Source organism: Colletotrichum gloeosporioides, assembly GCF_011800055.1.
Source record: "Colletotrichum gloeosporioides strain Lc1 chromosome Unknown consensus_7, whole genome shotgun sequence".
Taxonomy (NCBI): domain Eukaryota; kingdom Fungi; phylum Ascomycota; class Sordariomycetes; order Glomerellales; family Glomerellaceae; genus Colletotrichum; species Colletotrichum gloeosporioides.
This window is the reverse complement of record NW_025544652.1, coordinates 1,390,677-1,408,608: the sequence shown is the minus strand read 5'-3', so window position 1 is coordinate 1,408,608 and position 17,932 is coordinate 1,390,677.

Below are 17,932 nucleotides of genomic sequence, written 5' to 3'. Positions count from 1 at the left end.
TATAATAATATTAAGGAATATATTAATAAGGTTAAAGAAATATATAATAAGTTAGAGGTTTAAAAATCAGATATTCCTAAAGACTTATTATTAACTTAGATTTTATAATAGTTTAATAATAATATATTTAAGGGTTTTATATTTAATATTACGTAATATATTAGAAATAAATTAGATTTTTATATTATAACTACTTTAATTAGTAGTATTATAGATAAATCTAAAAGGATTAATTCTAAAGAAGAAGAAATAAAAATATTAGTTATTAATTATAAAACTTATTAAAGAGGGTAATATTATAAAAATTATAACCCTAATAATAAGTCTTATAAAATAACTAAGGATAAAAATAGCTAGAAAAAGACTAAAGGATTATAATATAATAACTATAAAAGTATTAGTTATAATACTAATAAGTATTTTTATTTAAATCTAGTTTTAACCTCTAAAAATTAAGATATTTCTAAGGATCCTAATAATAAAATTAATAATAGCTTATTAAATATAGCTCTTATTATTAGAGATTTTAATACTAAAACCTCTATATTAGATTCTAATTTAGAATCTAATAAAACTAATAATTATAATAATAATTTATCTAATTATTTAGAAGACTTTAATATAGCTATTAAGGTAAATTCCCCTATTAATATACTTAATATTATACCTATATAGCGTAGTAGTATGCGCTTAGTAGGCCTATGCGTTACCTAAACGTATAGGCGTTAGTTTGATCCTAACTATAGGAACCCCTTTTCCTCTCTTCTAATTAGTTAAGGACCCGCTATAAAATGTGGGTCCCTCTTTTAAGGGACCTATATATATAGTAGGGTACTAATAGCCTCTAGCTAATTATTATATAGTATTATATACGCGCATATCATCTACCTAATCGTATATTACATAATATAGCCTAAGTTTTCTTCCTATAAAGGGTTTCTTAGTAGCGTATTACCTAGTATTAAGTATTAGTATAGAGTATTAGAGCCTTAAGCCCTCTAGTATAGAGTGAATAGAGGGGGAAGTACCTTCATACCTTCTAATATACTTAATATTATTATAATTAATAAAAATAATAGTAGTAATATTAAGGAAAATAAAGATATATATATAAATAATTTTAAGCCTCTAGCTGTTTATAATGATTTTTACCTACTTAGAGCGACAGACCTCCTAACTCCACACCTCCTAATAATATATATAGCCTTTAGTTATATAATACTCTCCTAACTACAGCCGCACTTATATATATATATTATACTAGATAACTTTATAATCTTTAATTTCACTTTAATAATAATATAGTTTATAATTACTTAATTACTTAATTACTATAGATTACTAAACTATTAACCTATCCTCTCTCTTATATATTACTTATACTACTAATACTATCTCTATTACTACTTTACTATCTACTATTAAGTTATTACTATTATTCTCTTCTTATTTAATTAGATTAGCTAATACCTTTATACCTATACTATTATTAATAATACTCTTCTATTAATTAGTATAGAATATACTTATGAATCCCTATTAAACTTATACCTAAGTATAAACTATATCTACTTTAATATTATAGAGGGCTTATATAAAGAAAAGGATCTTTGGGATAGCTAGAGATATATATAGCTTCTATTCTAAAACTATAAGAAATATTTATTACTTTAATTATAATATAAAGAGGGTCCTTTTTAGAAGTATTCTTAAAAACTATATTTAATACTACTATAGTAAAGTACTCCTAATTAGAAATAAAGTATATACTAAATTTAAGAGTTTTATTTAGTATATAGATATTATACTCTATAGTAATAGCCTTAGTTATCTCCTTAAAGAAGGGTATACTTTATAGGGGATTAATATTCTTATATTCCTTATATAGTATAGATATTATAAAACTTTAGGATTTATTATAGGTTAAAGAGGAAGAAGAAGAGGAAGAGGAAGAAGAAGAGGAAGAGGAAGAAGAAGAGGAAGAGGAAGAGAGATAGGTATAAAGCCTTATATATAGAGTTTTTATACTTCTAGCTATAAGAACATCTTCTAATAACCTCTTTAATTAAGGAGTTATCTCTTATATAGTAGTATTAACCTTACTAGAGAGTTTAGTAAAGCTATTACTAAGTTATAAGAGCCTTAATAACCTATTTAGCCCTAATATAATTAGCCTTACTATATATAGCGCTACTAGCTTTATACTATATAGTTAGTATTATTACTATTCTACTAGTCTATTTAACTAAGGTATACGTTTAACTTTATATAAGAGTTTACCTACTAGTAGGAATATATAGGGTTTCTATACTATTTTCCTTAATTAATAAAGGGTATAAGTTAAAGTACTTATATAGTGTTTTTAGAATTATACCTATATATAGAGTGAATTTTACTATAGTCTTTTTATAGGGGGGCTGCATTATAATTATACACTTAATAAAAATAAATTTATATTAAATATAGTTATAGAAGTATATATTATAACTAATAAAAACTATTTTATATCCTTAAAACCTTATAATAAATAAATAAGCTAGGGAAAAGCAAAAATAACTAATATTAAATTATATAGAGACTATTATATTAAATTTATAGATACTAATACTAAATTACTCCTTAAAAACTGCTTATNTATATACTTTAAATTAATATTGATTTAATAAACTAAAGAGTTCTAAATAAATATAATAATATAATTACTACTTTTATTAAAAACTATACTTTTATTAAAAGAAATAGCTAACTATTAACTAAAACTAATAAAAAGAGGAATTTATATTATTTACTTATTAAAGTATTAAAATATACTAATACTAATAATAATATAAATATACTAAATACCTTAATTAATAAAATACTTATATGAAATAGGCTAGGGTATATAAGTATTAATTACTTAAATAAACTAAATAATAATACTATAAGTTTAAATCTACTTTTTAAACTTAATAACTTTACTAAATATAAAATTTATATTAGATCTAACTTAACTAATAAAATAAATAAAATATCTAATAATAATAAGGTTACTAAATACTTAGAAAAAATCTATAGTGATTTATATAGCCTTATAAAACCTAAAAGCTATAGTAATTAGAGATATTTTATAACTTTTCTAGATAATTATATTAAATATCTAGAAATTAAATTATTAGTTACTAAAAATAAAGTTTTTAAAACTTTTAAACTATTTAAGTTAATAGCTAAAGTAAATAGCCCTAATAATAAAAAAATAACTATTCTAAGTACTAAAGATAATATTAAATATATTAATAATAGGTTTATAGCTAAATTAGCTAATTCAACTATAATATATTATAAATCTAGTCCTTATATATTAGAATAAAATAGTACTACTAAAAGAATAAATAGGACTTTATTTAATAAAGTTAGAGCTTTATTATATAATAGTTATTTATTTTTAGAATTCTAAGGAGATATTATTTATACTATAGTTTACTTATATTATAGAACCCCTAATAGTTCTATTAATTATAAAACCCTATATTAACTAAAATATAATAAAAAACCTAATATTTTATATTTAAAGGTTTTTAGATCTTTAGTTTATTATAAAAATAAAGCTAATAAACTAACTAAATTATTACTTAGAAGTATTAAAGGTATCTTAATAGGTTTTAGTTTAAATTTATCTTAATATAAGGTTTTTAGTTTAGAAAATAATAAACCTTTATAGACTAAAGATCTAGTTATTATAGAAAATAACTTCCCCTATAAGTATATTAGCAGTCTAGTTAACCTATATAAATAGGTATCACAGTTCACTCTATATATTTTTTTCCCTATATTTTAAACCTAATAGTAGTACTTTAACCTATACCTAATCTTAATAAAGTAAATAAATAAATCTTAGTATAACTAGTTGTTAACTCTTAGCTTAACTTATCCCTTATAGAAGAGGGTAGGTAAATAGGTAGTAAAATAGTAAAATATATTAATAAGAGCGTTACTTATAATACTATTATTTATAAGAGTATTAGTTATAATATTATAAAGGCGTTATCTATAATATAGCTAGAGCTTAGTAATAGCTTAAACCTATACTTAAAGGTATAAACTTAATAGTATAACTCTTTATATAGCTAAAAAGGTTCTTATAGCTATAGTATAAAAACTTAACTATTTAAATAAGGCCTTAAACTTATTCCTTATATCCTCCTCCTATATATATAGTAACTATAATATCCTTCCCCCTCTTTAAATATATATATAAGTTAAATAAAATTAAGCTAAATAACTTAATCTATAAAACTAAAGTTAAGGATATTAAGGGCTCTAGCTATAGCCTACTTATTTATACTAATAAAATAACCCTTCTTAAATTCACCTAGCTATACCTACTTAAAGCTATAATTAATAAAGATAATCTATAGTAGTTATATAGTTTTAAGATTAATATATATATAGTTAAGGCTACTAATAATAATCCTAATACCTATAAATATCTTATAAACTTCCTTAAGATAGCTAAGGTAGCCTAAGTACTTAAACGTTAATAAATTAAGAAGGGTGAATATATTAAAAGTATAGCTAATAGTAGTAGGGCTCTTCCTATATTAAAACTATATAGTAGAGTAGAAGACGTTATAATAGTATAATAATATAGAGGCCTTAGGGCCCCTATACTTAGTAGAGCTTATAGCGTAAATATCTAAATAGCAGAAGAGAGGAAGATAGGCGTAAATTAAATATAGCGTGAGAAATAGAGGAGACTAATAGAGATAGAGGCAGCTAGAGGAAGACAGTTAACTTAGCTCGTTATAATAGTTAAAGTTAAGATGTCTAAGTCTGAACTACCTATAGTTATATAACCTAAAGGTCGTTAGCAGAGGGCGAGGGGACCAGTCTAGCTTTCGCAGTTAATACTAGTTAAATTTCACANAGGGCGAGGGGACCAGTCTAGCTTTCGCAGTTAATACTAGTTAAATTTCACAATATAAGGCCAGCGGCCTTCCCCTATAAGTATATTAATAATACTAAAACTAATACTATTAGTACTAAAAATATAGATATAAATACTATATCTAATAACCTAAGTAATAATAGTATTAATAATAATAATACTATAAATAATAATAATAATATTAATTTTTCTACTTCTATAGATAAATTAGCTATAGAAGAATAAATATCAATATTAATAATAATAAGAATAAAGAATCTACTATTAATTACTATAATAATAAAGAAGATAAATTAAATAATATATTAGTATTAAATACTAATATAGATAATCTTACTAGTTATAAATAAGCTATTAACTTAGTTAATAAATTAGACTAGGAAGGCCTCTAGCTATTTATAGTGATTTTTACCTACTTAGAGCGACAGACCTCCTAACTCTACACCTCTTAATAATATATATAGCCTTTAGTTATATAATAGTAACTCTCCTAACTACAGCTACACTTATATATATATATTAGTTAATAACCTTATAATCTTTAACTTCACTTTAATAATAATATAGTTTATAATTACTTAATTACTTAATTACTATAGACTACTAAACTATTAACCTATCCTCTCTCTTATATATTACCTATACTACTAATATTATCTCTATTACTACTTTACTATCTACTATTAAGTTATTACTATTATTCTAGTCTTCTTATTTAATTAGGCTAACTAATACCTTTATAATAGCTATACTATTATTAGTAACACTCTCTCTATTAGTTAGTATAAAGTATACTCACTAATAAGCTTTATATAAGGCCTATATCCTCTTTAGTACTCTTAAGTACTTTAGAGAAGAAGTCCTACTTATTAAGGTAGTTAAAGATATAGTTAAACTTTATATTAATATTATTTAAGGTTTTTTTAGTAAGAGGGATAATATTACTACTTATAGAGGCTTCTAGGAGGCTTATTAATAAAGCTATTAGGATAATATACTTTTAGTTTTCTTTAGATTATTCTTTAAATAAGAACTTCTTATTAAGTATATTAAAGTTAAAGTTATTTTAAATATATTATATATTATTTATAGAGATAAAGGTACTATTTAGCTTATACTTAGCAAACTTAAGTACTTTATATAGTATAGATATTATAAAGATACTTTAGGATTTATTATAAGTTAGTGAGGAAGAGGAAGAGGGAAGGGTATAAAGCCCTACCTATAGTAGTAGAGTTTTTATACTTCTAGCTATAAGAACCTCTTAAGATAACCTCTTTAGTTAAGGAGTTATCTCTCTTATAGTAGTATTCACTTTGCTAGAAGGTTTAGTAAAGCTGTTACTATAAGAGCCTTAGTAACCTATTTAGCCCTAATATTATTAGCCCTACTATATATAGCGCTACTACTACTAGCCTCACGCTATATAGCTAACGCTATTTCTATTTCGCTAATCTATTTAGCTAGGGCGTACGTTTAACTTTATAATATTTAGAGGGTTTATTTACTAATAGGAATATATTAGGTTTCTATACTATTTTCCTTAACTAGTAGAGGGTATAGGTTAAAGTACCTATATAGTATTTCTAGAATTATACCTATATATAGGGTGAATTTTACTATAGTCTTTTTATAGGGGGGCTGCGTTATAACTATAAACTTAATAAATTAGACTAGGAAAAAGCTATAGATAATAAAAGAAATAAATAAATAGTATAGAAACTGTGGATTCTAACTAATTTACTTAATAATAAAATCCCACTTAATACTAAGTAGGTATATAAAAAAAAAAATATAAATAGTAATATAATTAAATATAAAGCTAGATTAGTAGCTAAAAGCTTTAATTAAATTATAGGTATTAATTATATAGATACTTTTAGTACTACTTATAAGCTTAAGACCTATAGGTTATTTATAATTATAGTATTAAATAAAGGCTATATAATATATTAATTTAATATTAAAAATACCTTTATATATACCCCTATAGATAAAGAAATTTATCTATATTAACTAAAAGGCTATATTAATAAAGACTACTTTAATAAGGTATTAAAACTACTAAAAGCTCTATATAGGCTTAATTAAATAGAGCTTTAGATTATAATATAAATTCCTAGCTATATAACTAGCTAAATTAGGATTTATTATATTTCCTTATAATAATAGCGTTTTTATTAATATTATAACTAGAGTTATATTATTATATTATATTAATAATATTTTAATATTAAGACCTAAAAAAGAAGTAGAAGAATTAGCTATAAAAATAGCTAATTTAATAAAATTAAAACTTATAGGTGAGGTAAATATCTTTCTAAGTTAATAAATTAATATTAATAAAGAAAAGGAATATTTTACTATATCTTTATATAACTATACTAAAATAATAATTAAAAAGTTTAATAAGGAAAATATATATAAATATATTATGCTAGTAGATTTAACCCTTAAATTAACTAAAAATAAAAGTTAAACTATAAAATAAGATATATAGATATATTAATAAGAAGTAGGCTTTTTAATCTAGCTAGTAATAAAAACTAAGCTTAAAATAGCTTTTATAGTAAATTAAGTAATTAGATTTATATTAAATCCTTTTAATATCTATTTTAAAGCTTTAGATAGGATTTAGAGTTATTTAAATTATAATACTAATTATATATTAATTTTCTACTATAATATTCCTATTATAAGAATATTAGGTTTTTCTAATTCTATTTAGGGTAATTATATACTAAAAAGAAAATCTACCTCTAGTTATATATTCTTTTTAAGTAAAAATATAATAAGCTAGAATACTAGCTTATAAAAAAGCCCTACTATTAGTACTTATTAGAAGGTATAAAGGTACTTCCCCCTCTATTTACTCTATACTAAAGGGCTTAAGGCTCTAATACTTTATACTAATGCTTAATACTAAGTAATATATATTATAGGCTACGCCTACTTATTATATCTAAGCGTTACTATAGACTACTAGGAATTCTACCCCTAGTGACTGTATTTGCTTAATAGGCGCCCTATACTTATTTTTCCTCTATATAAGGAACTTCCTTTCTTTAGCTTAGATTATTATAATTAAAGTACCTCTAAGTTAAATAAATAAAAGGCTAGCCTCTTATATATTTAAGCTCTTTTAAATACCTACCTCACTAGTTATATAGTATAATAAATAGTAAGTAGAAAGTAGAGCTAACTAAGCTAGAAGTAACTAGCTTAAAAGTAATATTAGTAAATAAAGAAGTATTTAAAGTGATCTATATAGCTATTAATAAACTTAATAACTAACTTAATAACTTAATAATCTTATAATAGGTTAATAATAAACTAATTATAAATCTAATATAAGTAACTATAATTAATAATACTTTAGTATTAGTAATACTAAACTTTATAATAACTGTATTAGTACTACTACTTATACTACTACTCCTTAAACTAGATATTACTTAGGAAATAGGTAGTATTTAATACTTAAAACGTCTCTTTAACCCCCTTAAGTTTAGAGGAAGCTATAATAAACATATTATATAAGTATAATAGATATATAATAAGATTAAGATAGATTAAGCTTTTTACTTAAGTAACTAAGAGGTATAATACTTAATTAACTCCTATTTAGAACTTAAAGTATAACTAGTAATTATAGCTTTTTATAATTTAAGAAGTAGTAATAACTTATTTAAACTAGATACCTTTTTAATATATTTAAATTATACTTATAATAACCTAAATATAGAAAATAAAGCTTTTAGAAAGCTATTAAAGCTTAAAATAAAGTATAATAAAACTTTTACTTTATTTCTTCTCTATTTTAAATATATTATTATAGAAGTAAGTAGTATAACTTAACTAGATAGTATTTAGATTAATTACCTATATAGAGTACTATTATATAAGTTTTTTAATTATCTAATTAAGTATTTAACCCCTTATAAATATACTAAATATATAAGCTTTATATAGAATATCTCTTAGAAATTAAAAAGATTATATTATACTTATAATATTTTATATTAGTTTATAACCTTTAGAATAAAGCTATTACTTCTAAAAATAGATAGAAATAAAAATATTAAGATAATAAAGTTAGTATATATTTTATATATATAAGATAATAGGCTAGGAGCCTTAACTAGGAAAGGTTTAGAAGTTATAGTAGGAGTTAATCTAATATATTAACTATAGCTTACTTCCTCTAAGTTCTTAGGAAGTAGAGATTTCACTATTAAGATTAGAGTATTACTTAACTGAGGTTTTACTAAGTACTTACTAGTAACCCTACTTAGTAATCCTTATAATTACCCCTCTCTCTAAAGCTTTAATCCCTAAGGTATATATATATAATTATACCTTAAGTAGGCCCTTTCTATAATTTCCCCTACTTAATTAGTATTAACTCTTAATTATACCTTTTATACCTAAATTACTTCACTAGTATATCTATAGCTTTATACTTATAGATATATAGTTTTTTTAAACTATTTAATTAATTTAAGTTATTTATATTATTCTATAGGTTTATTAACTAAAAATAATTTTTTTATTTATTATTAAATTTTAAATAATCCTTTATATTAATTAACTTATTATTATTTTATTATTATACCTCTCTCTTTAAGTAATAATCCTCTACCTATTTACTAATATATACCTAAGGTAGCTAATAATAATAAGATTTTTACTTACTACTTTATAGCTTTAAAGTTTTCCTTTTTTTATATACTTTTTAGTAATTTTATACCTTTTTAGCTTTATTTTTTATTTATTATTTATTATTTTTTTATTAGATATTTTACTAATAGCTTTATATATTTTTACTTATTAATCTATTATTTCTTCTTTACTCTTCTTATTTCTTATTCCCTTTTTACTTTTTATTACTTATTTTAGTTAGTTTTTTTAGAAAGTTTTTAATTATTTTTAAACTTAATTAAGTTTATAATCCCTTTAAGTTTTATATCCTTTTATACTATATTTTTATTAATAGCTTATTAAGATATTTTATATTATCTAAATAACTAAAGTTCTCTTTAAGTTTTAATATAATAATTAATTCTTCTTTAGAAATTACTAAAACCCTATTAATAAAGGATACTCCTATATTAATTATTTCTCCTCTATAAATCTTAATATCTTAGATATATTATATATCTATAGGGATTATATTATTATTTATATTATCTATAAATAATAAAAGATTAAATATATTACTATAAATTTCTATTTTACCCTCTCTTATTTCTTATTAAGAACTAATTAGGATTTTTAAGTTCTTAAAGAGTTTTATAGTACTACTTAGGCTAATTAGAATATAATTAATAATATTTATAAACTAAAAACTAATAATAAGTTTACTCTATATAAGTATTAATATATTTAGTTTATTTTAAATAAGTTTAGTAAAGTTTAAAAGTATATAGTTATTCTTATTAAAAACCTTATTTAAGGTATTAGTTCTATTAATATAAATTAATTATAGTTCTAAGAACTTATTTTAATTTATAAGTTATTTATAATTACTATTATAACTTAAATAAGTTTTTATTAAAAGTTTAGTATATATATACTTATTAATCCTTTATTAAGTTAGCTTTATTACTAAGTAATTAGATATTACTATTTATATTAATACTACTTAACCTACTTATATTTAGAATAATACCTCTACTAAGTACTTTTAGAATTAGTTCTATTTAGTTTATAATACCTCTTATTCTTATCCTCCCCTTAGTAACTAGTTAGAAAAGGATCTAAAGGAATTCCTAAAGTTTCTTAAGATTATTTAGGAGCTCCTTAATAAATATATTAGTAATAAGGTCTCTAACTATTAAATTACTATTATTAATAGCTACTCTATCCTTTATAATAATATAAAGACCTCTATAAGTTAATAAGTAACTTAATTTAGCTAATATCTTACTATAAAAACTAAAAGTATTAAGAAGTATAATATTACTACTTCTATTACTAAAAAGCCTCCTAAAAAGGCTAGAGGTATTATTAAGCTTTTAATAGAAACTAGTTATAGTAATTATAATAGTAAAGCTATTTATAGTAGTTATAATAGTAAAGCTAATACCTCTTCTAGCTCTCTTCTTATTAATAAAGAGGTTAATAAACTAAGTTTTAATAATAACCCTCTTAGTTTAAATACTAACTCCTCTACCCCCCCTTTACTACCCCCTAGTTTTAGTAAGTAGGTCCCTAGCTTTAATAAGTAGGTCCTTAGTTCTAATTAATAGATCTCTCCCCCTAAAACTAATAATACTTAAAGGATAGATACTTTAAGGTATCTATAGTTATTTATAGTATCTTATTACTAAACTTTTACTATAATTCTTATTATTTCTCTTAAGCTTCTTATTTTTTAAATAGTTATTAACTTTAAAGTTAATTAAGTTCTTCTTTTTTATACCCCTATTAAGCTAAATAAAGTTTTTATTAGTATTATTTTATATTTATATAAAATTATCTATAAAATTAAAAATCTCTTAGTAATATCCTATTAAATACTTAATAAATAATTATTATTTCTCTATATTTTATTTCTTATAAGTTATTTAGATTTACTTCTTAAATTTATATATAGTAGTTTAAGCGTTTTCTAAATAGCTTCTTAGTTCTTAAGTATTATACTTAATAAGTTATCCTACTTATTTAATAAACTATTTTATATTATTATTTTATCTTTAGTAATTAATAATCTCTTTAATTTCTTACTCTTTAAGTTCTTCTTTAAACTCTAATAAACTTATTTTAGTTTTTATAGCTATTTACCTTATTATTTATAGCTTAAGTAATAAAACTAAGAATATATTATAAAACTTATAATATTTCTCTAAGAAGTTTACTTAATATATTTAACCCCCTATATACTTAGTTATAATAACTTTAATATACTATAATATTAGTTTTTTATACTTAAATTTAAAGAACTTTATTAAGAAGTTTATTATTTACTTAAGTTTAAATAAAATCTCTCTATACTTAGAATTATAATATTTAGTTTATAACTTTATAGCTTTCTATTAATACTTTATAGCCTTTTACTATAAAGAAGTAATATAATTAATTTATTCTCTAATACCTTATACTACTATATAGCTTTCTATTTATATATACTTAATACTTTATAGATAATACCTATATAGAACCTCTATTAATAAATAGCTAATAATTCTATAATTTAAGTTATTATATATAAACTTAACTTTTAGAAATTAGAATACCTATTTTTCTAAAGTATCTTTAGTATATATTTAGAGATACTTCTCTAAAGTTTAATATATATATTCTATTTAATTATTAATCTATAAATAGTATACTATAAAGAGGTAGTATTTAATTACTCTTTTATAAATAAACTCCTCTTAAAACTAATTTATAAGTAATTTATCCCTATTATTAATAATACCTTCTAATATACTAAAGTTATACTTAATCTTTTTATAAAAGATCTATAAGAGTTAAATAATATTTAGCTACTTAGTTATAAGAATAAATAGCTTAAACTTTATTATATAGTATATAATTACTAGGATTATATTATATTTAGTACTATTATCTTAAATACTTATTAGAAAACCTATAATAAAGTTTATATTAATTTCTTAAAATAAATAGACTAATAGAAGTAATAATTATAATTTACTATATAACTTATACCTTAGTATTTATACCCCCTAATAGGCTTTATAACTAAAGATATAATCTTAAATATCTATAGCTAAGTTTAGCTAATAAAACTTCCTTTTAATTAGTTTAGTTATCTTATTAGACCTTATATAGCTTACCCTATAGTTATTATAATATTAATAAAATATCTTAAGTTTAAGTAACTATTTTATAAAGATCTTAAGTCTTCCTTTATAAAATAAAGTACTATTTATATCTATATAAAATCCTTCTACTTTACTAGTTAATCTATAAACCTTCTCTAGTTTATTTTAATAGTATTTATCTTTAATTTATAGTCCTTTAATAAAAACCTCTATTACTTTAAAAAGTTATTAAGTATATACTATTTTATCCTTTATAAACCTCTTTATAATCTAATATAAGATATATTATTTTAGAATAGTAACTTTAGTTTACTATAAATCCTCTTAAGATATATCTCCTTACTAAGTATTCCCTTATACTCCTTATACCCTCTAACTATAAGTTATATTAACTTAAGTTTTTACTAAGTTACTAGTATACTTATATATAGGGTTAGGATTAAGTTAAGTTAAGTTAAGTCAACAGGCTGACTAGGACTAGGCTAGTTAAGTTAGTATAGTGACTAGGACTAGGCTAGTTAAGTTAAGTTAACTAAACTAGCTGACTTAAGTCTGACTAGACTAGTTAAGTCACTAGTCTAACTAAATACTAGCTAACTAGTTTGCTAAGCCTACTTATATATATATAGCTAATATAAAACTAAAATATCTCTACTTTTAAAACTAAAGTATTATTAATAAACTTAATTAGTATTAATATATACTTTCTTAACCTCTAATTCTACTTTAAAACTAATAATCTTTACTTATAAGTTTTTTAGAAATTTACTAATAAAATTTAACTTTTTTATAAAAGTTAGTAATATATTATTATACTTTATTCCCCTCTCTATATAGTTTAGCCTCCTAAATAGTTTATTAATAAGGTTAGTAACCTCTAGTTAATACTTTAAATTAAAGTTAAATATTAATAGTTTATATACTTAATAAATAAGTTTTCCTTAAAGGTCTTATACTAAAATATTAATTACCCTCTTAAAAGCTTAATAATTAATTAAAACTATAAGTTTAGTTAATATCCCCTAGAGGTAATATACCTACTAATTAAAACTTTTAATAATAATAAAGAGTTCTTATTAGTTTATTACTTATTATTATTCTATATCTAAAAGTTTCTATAAGTAATAAGTAATTAATTATTATTAGTTATTAATTTTCTAAGAGAGTGTATTAGAGATAGCTTTTATAGAAGTATCTATTTTAACTCTTATTTTATATATTAAGTCTTAATACTAAAGAATAGTTATAAAATAGAAAGTAACTTTAAGTTTATTAAAAACTTTTTAGATTTCTTTTAGTTATTAGAACTCTATTAATTTATTATTATTCTTACTACTTTTAAGTAGAGATATTATAAAAGCTATAATACCTAAATATCTTATAATAAATTTATAGTAGAAATTATAAAATCTAAGAAATACTTAAATCTCTTAGTAAGATCTTAATAGCTTCTACTTAGTAATAACTTATATAGATCTTAAGTCTATAAAAATACTATTTAGTAATATAATGTATCTTAAAAACTTAATTTCCTACTAATAGAACTTATATTTATTAAACTTTATATATAACTTAAACTTCCTTAAGTAGTAAAATATATAGAGAAAGTTTACTATATAATCCTCCTTTATCTCTAAATATATTATAATATTATCTATATATACTATATAGTATATATTTAGAAGCCTAGTAAGTACTTAATATATATACGCTTAAAATATTACTAGTATATTAGTTAGTCTAAAAAGTATAACTATATATTTAAAGTATCTATNTAAAATACCTATATTATATTTAAAATATAATCTTCTATTAGTTTTTTAGCTTAATCTAAATCTAATAGTATATATTTTATAAATTAATTTTTAAAATTTATTTTACTCTACAAAACTTATTTAAAAACTTATTAATAAATAATAATAGATATCTATTTTTAATTATAACCTTATTAAAACTATAGTAATCTATATAAAGTTTTAAAGATCTATCCTTCTTTAAAATAAAAAGGATTAATATCCCTACTTTATTTATAGAAAGTTAGATCCTCTTATTTACTTTATTCTTAATAATATATTAATAAAGTTCTTCTAGTTATTACTTATTAAGGGGATAAATTAATTTATATAGTAATTTCTTACCTTTTTCTAGATTAATTAAGTAGTTTATTCTATTAAAAAGGTTTATTTCTTTTATTACTTATTTATTAAATATTCTACTTTTAGACGTAAACTTTTATAATAATTCTATCTTTTTATCTCTTTTATCTTCCTCTTCTTAAAACCTTTTAATCTTTATTTTTTTAGAACTAATACTACTTAAAATATATAGAATATATATTTTATAGTTATTTTTAATAACTTCCCTTATAAATACTAAGGGTTTAGTAAGTATAATCTTATTATATTCCTATTAGTTTATCTATATATTAATAATAATCCCCTTAAGTTCTATAAAGTTTTATAAAAGTAATAAATCTTTTATACCTTATAGTTAGTAAATCTTAGTAAAGATCTTATAGATCTTATAAAGGTAATTTTTAGAATTTATAAAGAAGAATATAAGTTTAAATATCTATTTAAAAGAAACTATATAGCTATTAAATCCCTTAAGTAGAAAGGTTATAATATTAGAAAACTTTAAGTCTAAAAACTTAATAAGGTTTAAACTAATAAGATTAATTTATAAATAACTATTTATATTTATAGTAACTTCTTTTTTAATATACCTCTAGAGAATAATTACTCTATTTTTTATTATAGTATTAATAAGTATCTTCTCTAGTTTTATAGGTAATATAGAAATACTTAGATTAAACCTCTAGTTTACTTATTTTCTAATAAATTAAATTTATTATTATATTCTTCTTCTTCTTTAATTTAAATTATATTTATATTAATTTTCTTAATAAACTATTAATTTACTATTAGAGTAGTAGTTATATCTCTTAGTTTCTTTAACTTAAAGTATTTAGTAAACTTATATCTCTTATTTCTATAGTTATAATAAGTAATAAAATAATCCTTTTAAAATATATTATTTAATTATAGCTAAGCTATTTACTTTTAGTTATCCTTCTACTAAAGTTTCTTACTAAAAAACTAAGGAATATTTATACTCCTTATAGCTATATAGTTATTCTTAGTAAAGTTTTTTACCTCTAGTTAGTACTTTAATCTAAGTTAACTTAAGTAATTACTCTTAAAAGGTTTCTTATAACTATCCTCTTATAACTTCTTACTAAAGTATTATTAGTATAAATCCTAAAATCTCTTAGTTTTAATAATTATATTTCTAAATCTCTTTACTTCTACTCTCTATTATTATAGTTCTCTATATATAGTAAGTAAAAATCTAAAAGAATATATATAAACCTCTACTTTATTATTCTCTTAGTCCTCTATACTTAAGTTATAATATATTACTAATTACTTAGTAAAAAACTAAAGTAGTAACTAGTTTTCTTTCTATTTAATAATATTAAACTTCTTTTAATATTAAAACTTTAATATCTCTAAGTTAATATACTACTAATAAATAAATATAATATAGTTAGTCTAAAAAACCTCTTCTATAAAGTTCTTCTTATAGTAGTACTACTATATCTATTAAGTATAAAAAAGTCTTATAAGAGACTACTTAACTTATTAGTTTAATATACTCTTAAGATATATTTAATAACTATCCTCTATTATTTAGATCTAATTATTAATTTATTTAATTATAATATCTTCCCCTAAAATCTTATAGTTATATATAAAAGGTTTATTTTATATTTTTATTACTATTTAACTTATAGAATACTTAATAAATCTTTAGAAGAAGTATTTTATTAACTCTTAATAAACCTCTTATTATTACTTTAATATCTAAGTATAAATATTCTATTACTATTATAATAGTAGTTAGAATATACTTATCTCCTTATTACTACTTATATATTATTTTTTTAAGGAGTACTTATATTATACTTATATAGTAATTACTTTACTACTAAGGTATACTTTTAGTTATTTAAGATAGAATAATTATAAAACTAGCTTTATAAGCTTATATACTTAATTACTTTATTAATAAAATTATTAATTATTTCTTTTTATTTAATTAATATTATTCTTAACTAATTTAGTCTTAATATAAAGTTATAAATACCTTAATAAAACTTTAAAGAGGATAGCTTTATATTAAATATAAACTCCTATAGCTTATTTATATTAAAATCTATTTATTAACTATTTAATAAAATTTTATCCTTTTTATAAGATATTTTAACTTATATTAGTTACTTAAAATAAAGTAGAAGCTATAGAATTATGAGATAATAAATTAAAAGCCTTAACTAGGAAAAGTTTAGAAGTTATAATAAGGGTTAATCTAGTATATTAATTATAACTTACTTCTTCTAAGTTCTTAGGAAATAGAGATTTCACTATTAAGGTTAGGGTATTACTTAACTAAGGTTTTACTAAGCACTTGCTAGTAACCCTACTTAGTAATCCTCATAATATAAAGGAATAAATAAAAGCTTTAGTAGGGAAATATATTATTATTTTAGATATAACTAAGTTAATTACTTATAAAAGGACTATTAAAAGTTAAGAAACTAAAGAATAGTCCTAAAGTAGTAGAAACTACTAAGGAAATAATATATATAGACTTAGAAGAGATAGAGAAAGAAGAAAATACTTCTAACTTAGGAAATAAATAACCTTAGTATAAAATTAAGTATTAAAAATAATAGAAGAAAAGTAAGCTAATTAGGAATAGTTTTAATTAGAATATAGTATAAATAAGCCTTCTATAATATTAGTAATTAGAGTTAATAAAAATACTCCTATTAATACTTTAATAAACTATAGTTNTATAATATTTATATAATAATAAATTATTAATATACTTATTACCTCGATTTACTATATATTAACTACTAAGTATACTAATTATAAAGCTTTACTAATAACTTAGTTTAAATTATTATAAAAAGAGCAGCTATATTATATTTCAAAATTAGAGGCTATATATAGTAACTATTTACTTATATAATAAAAAGGTTAAATACTAACCTCTTCTTAAAGAAACTATAAATAAAATAAAATAATATTATATATAATATAGTAGAGAAATAGGTATTCTATAGGAAAGTAAAGGTTACTATTACCCTATAAAGGTAAGAAGAGCTTTAAAGAGTAAAGGAAATCTAAGAAACCTATTAACTAAA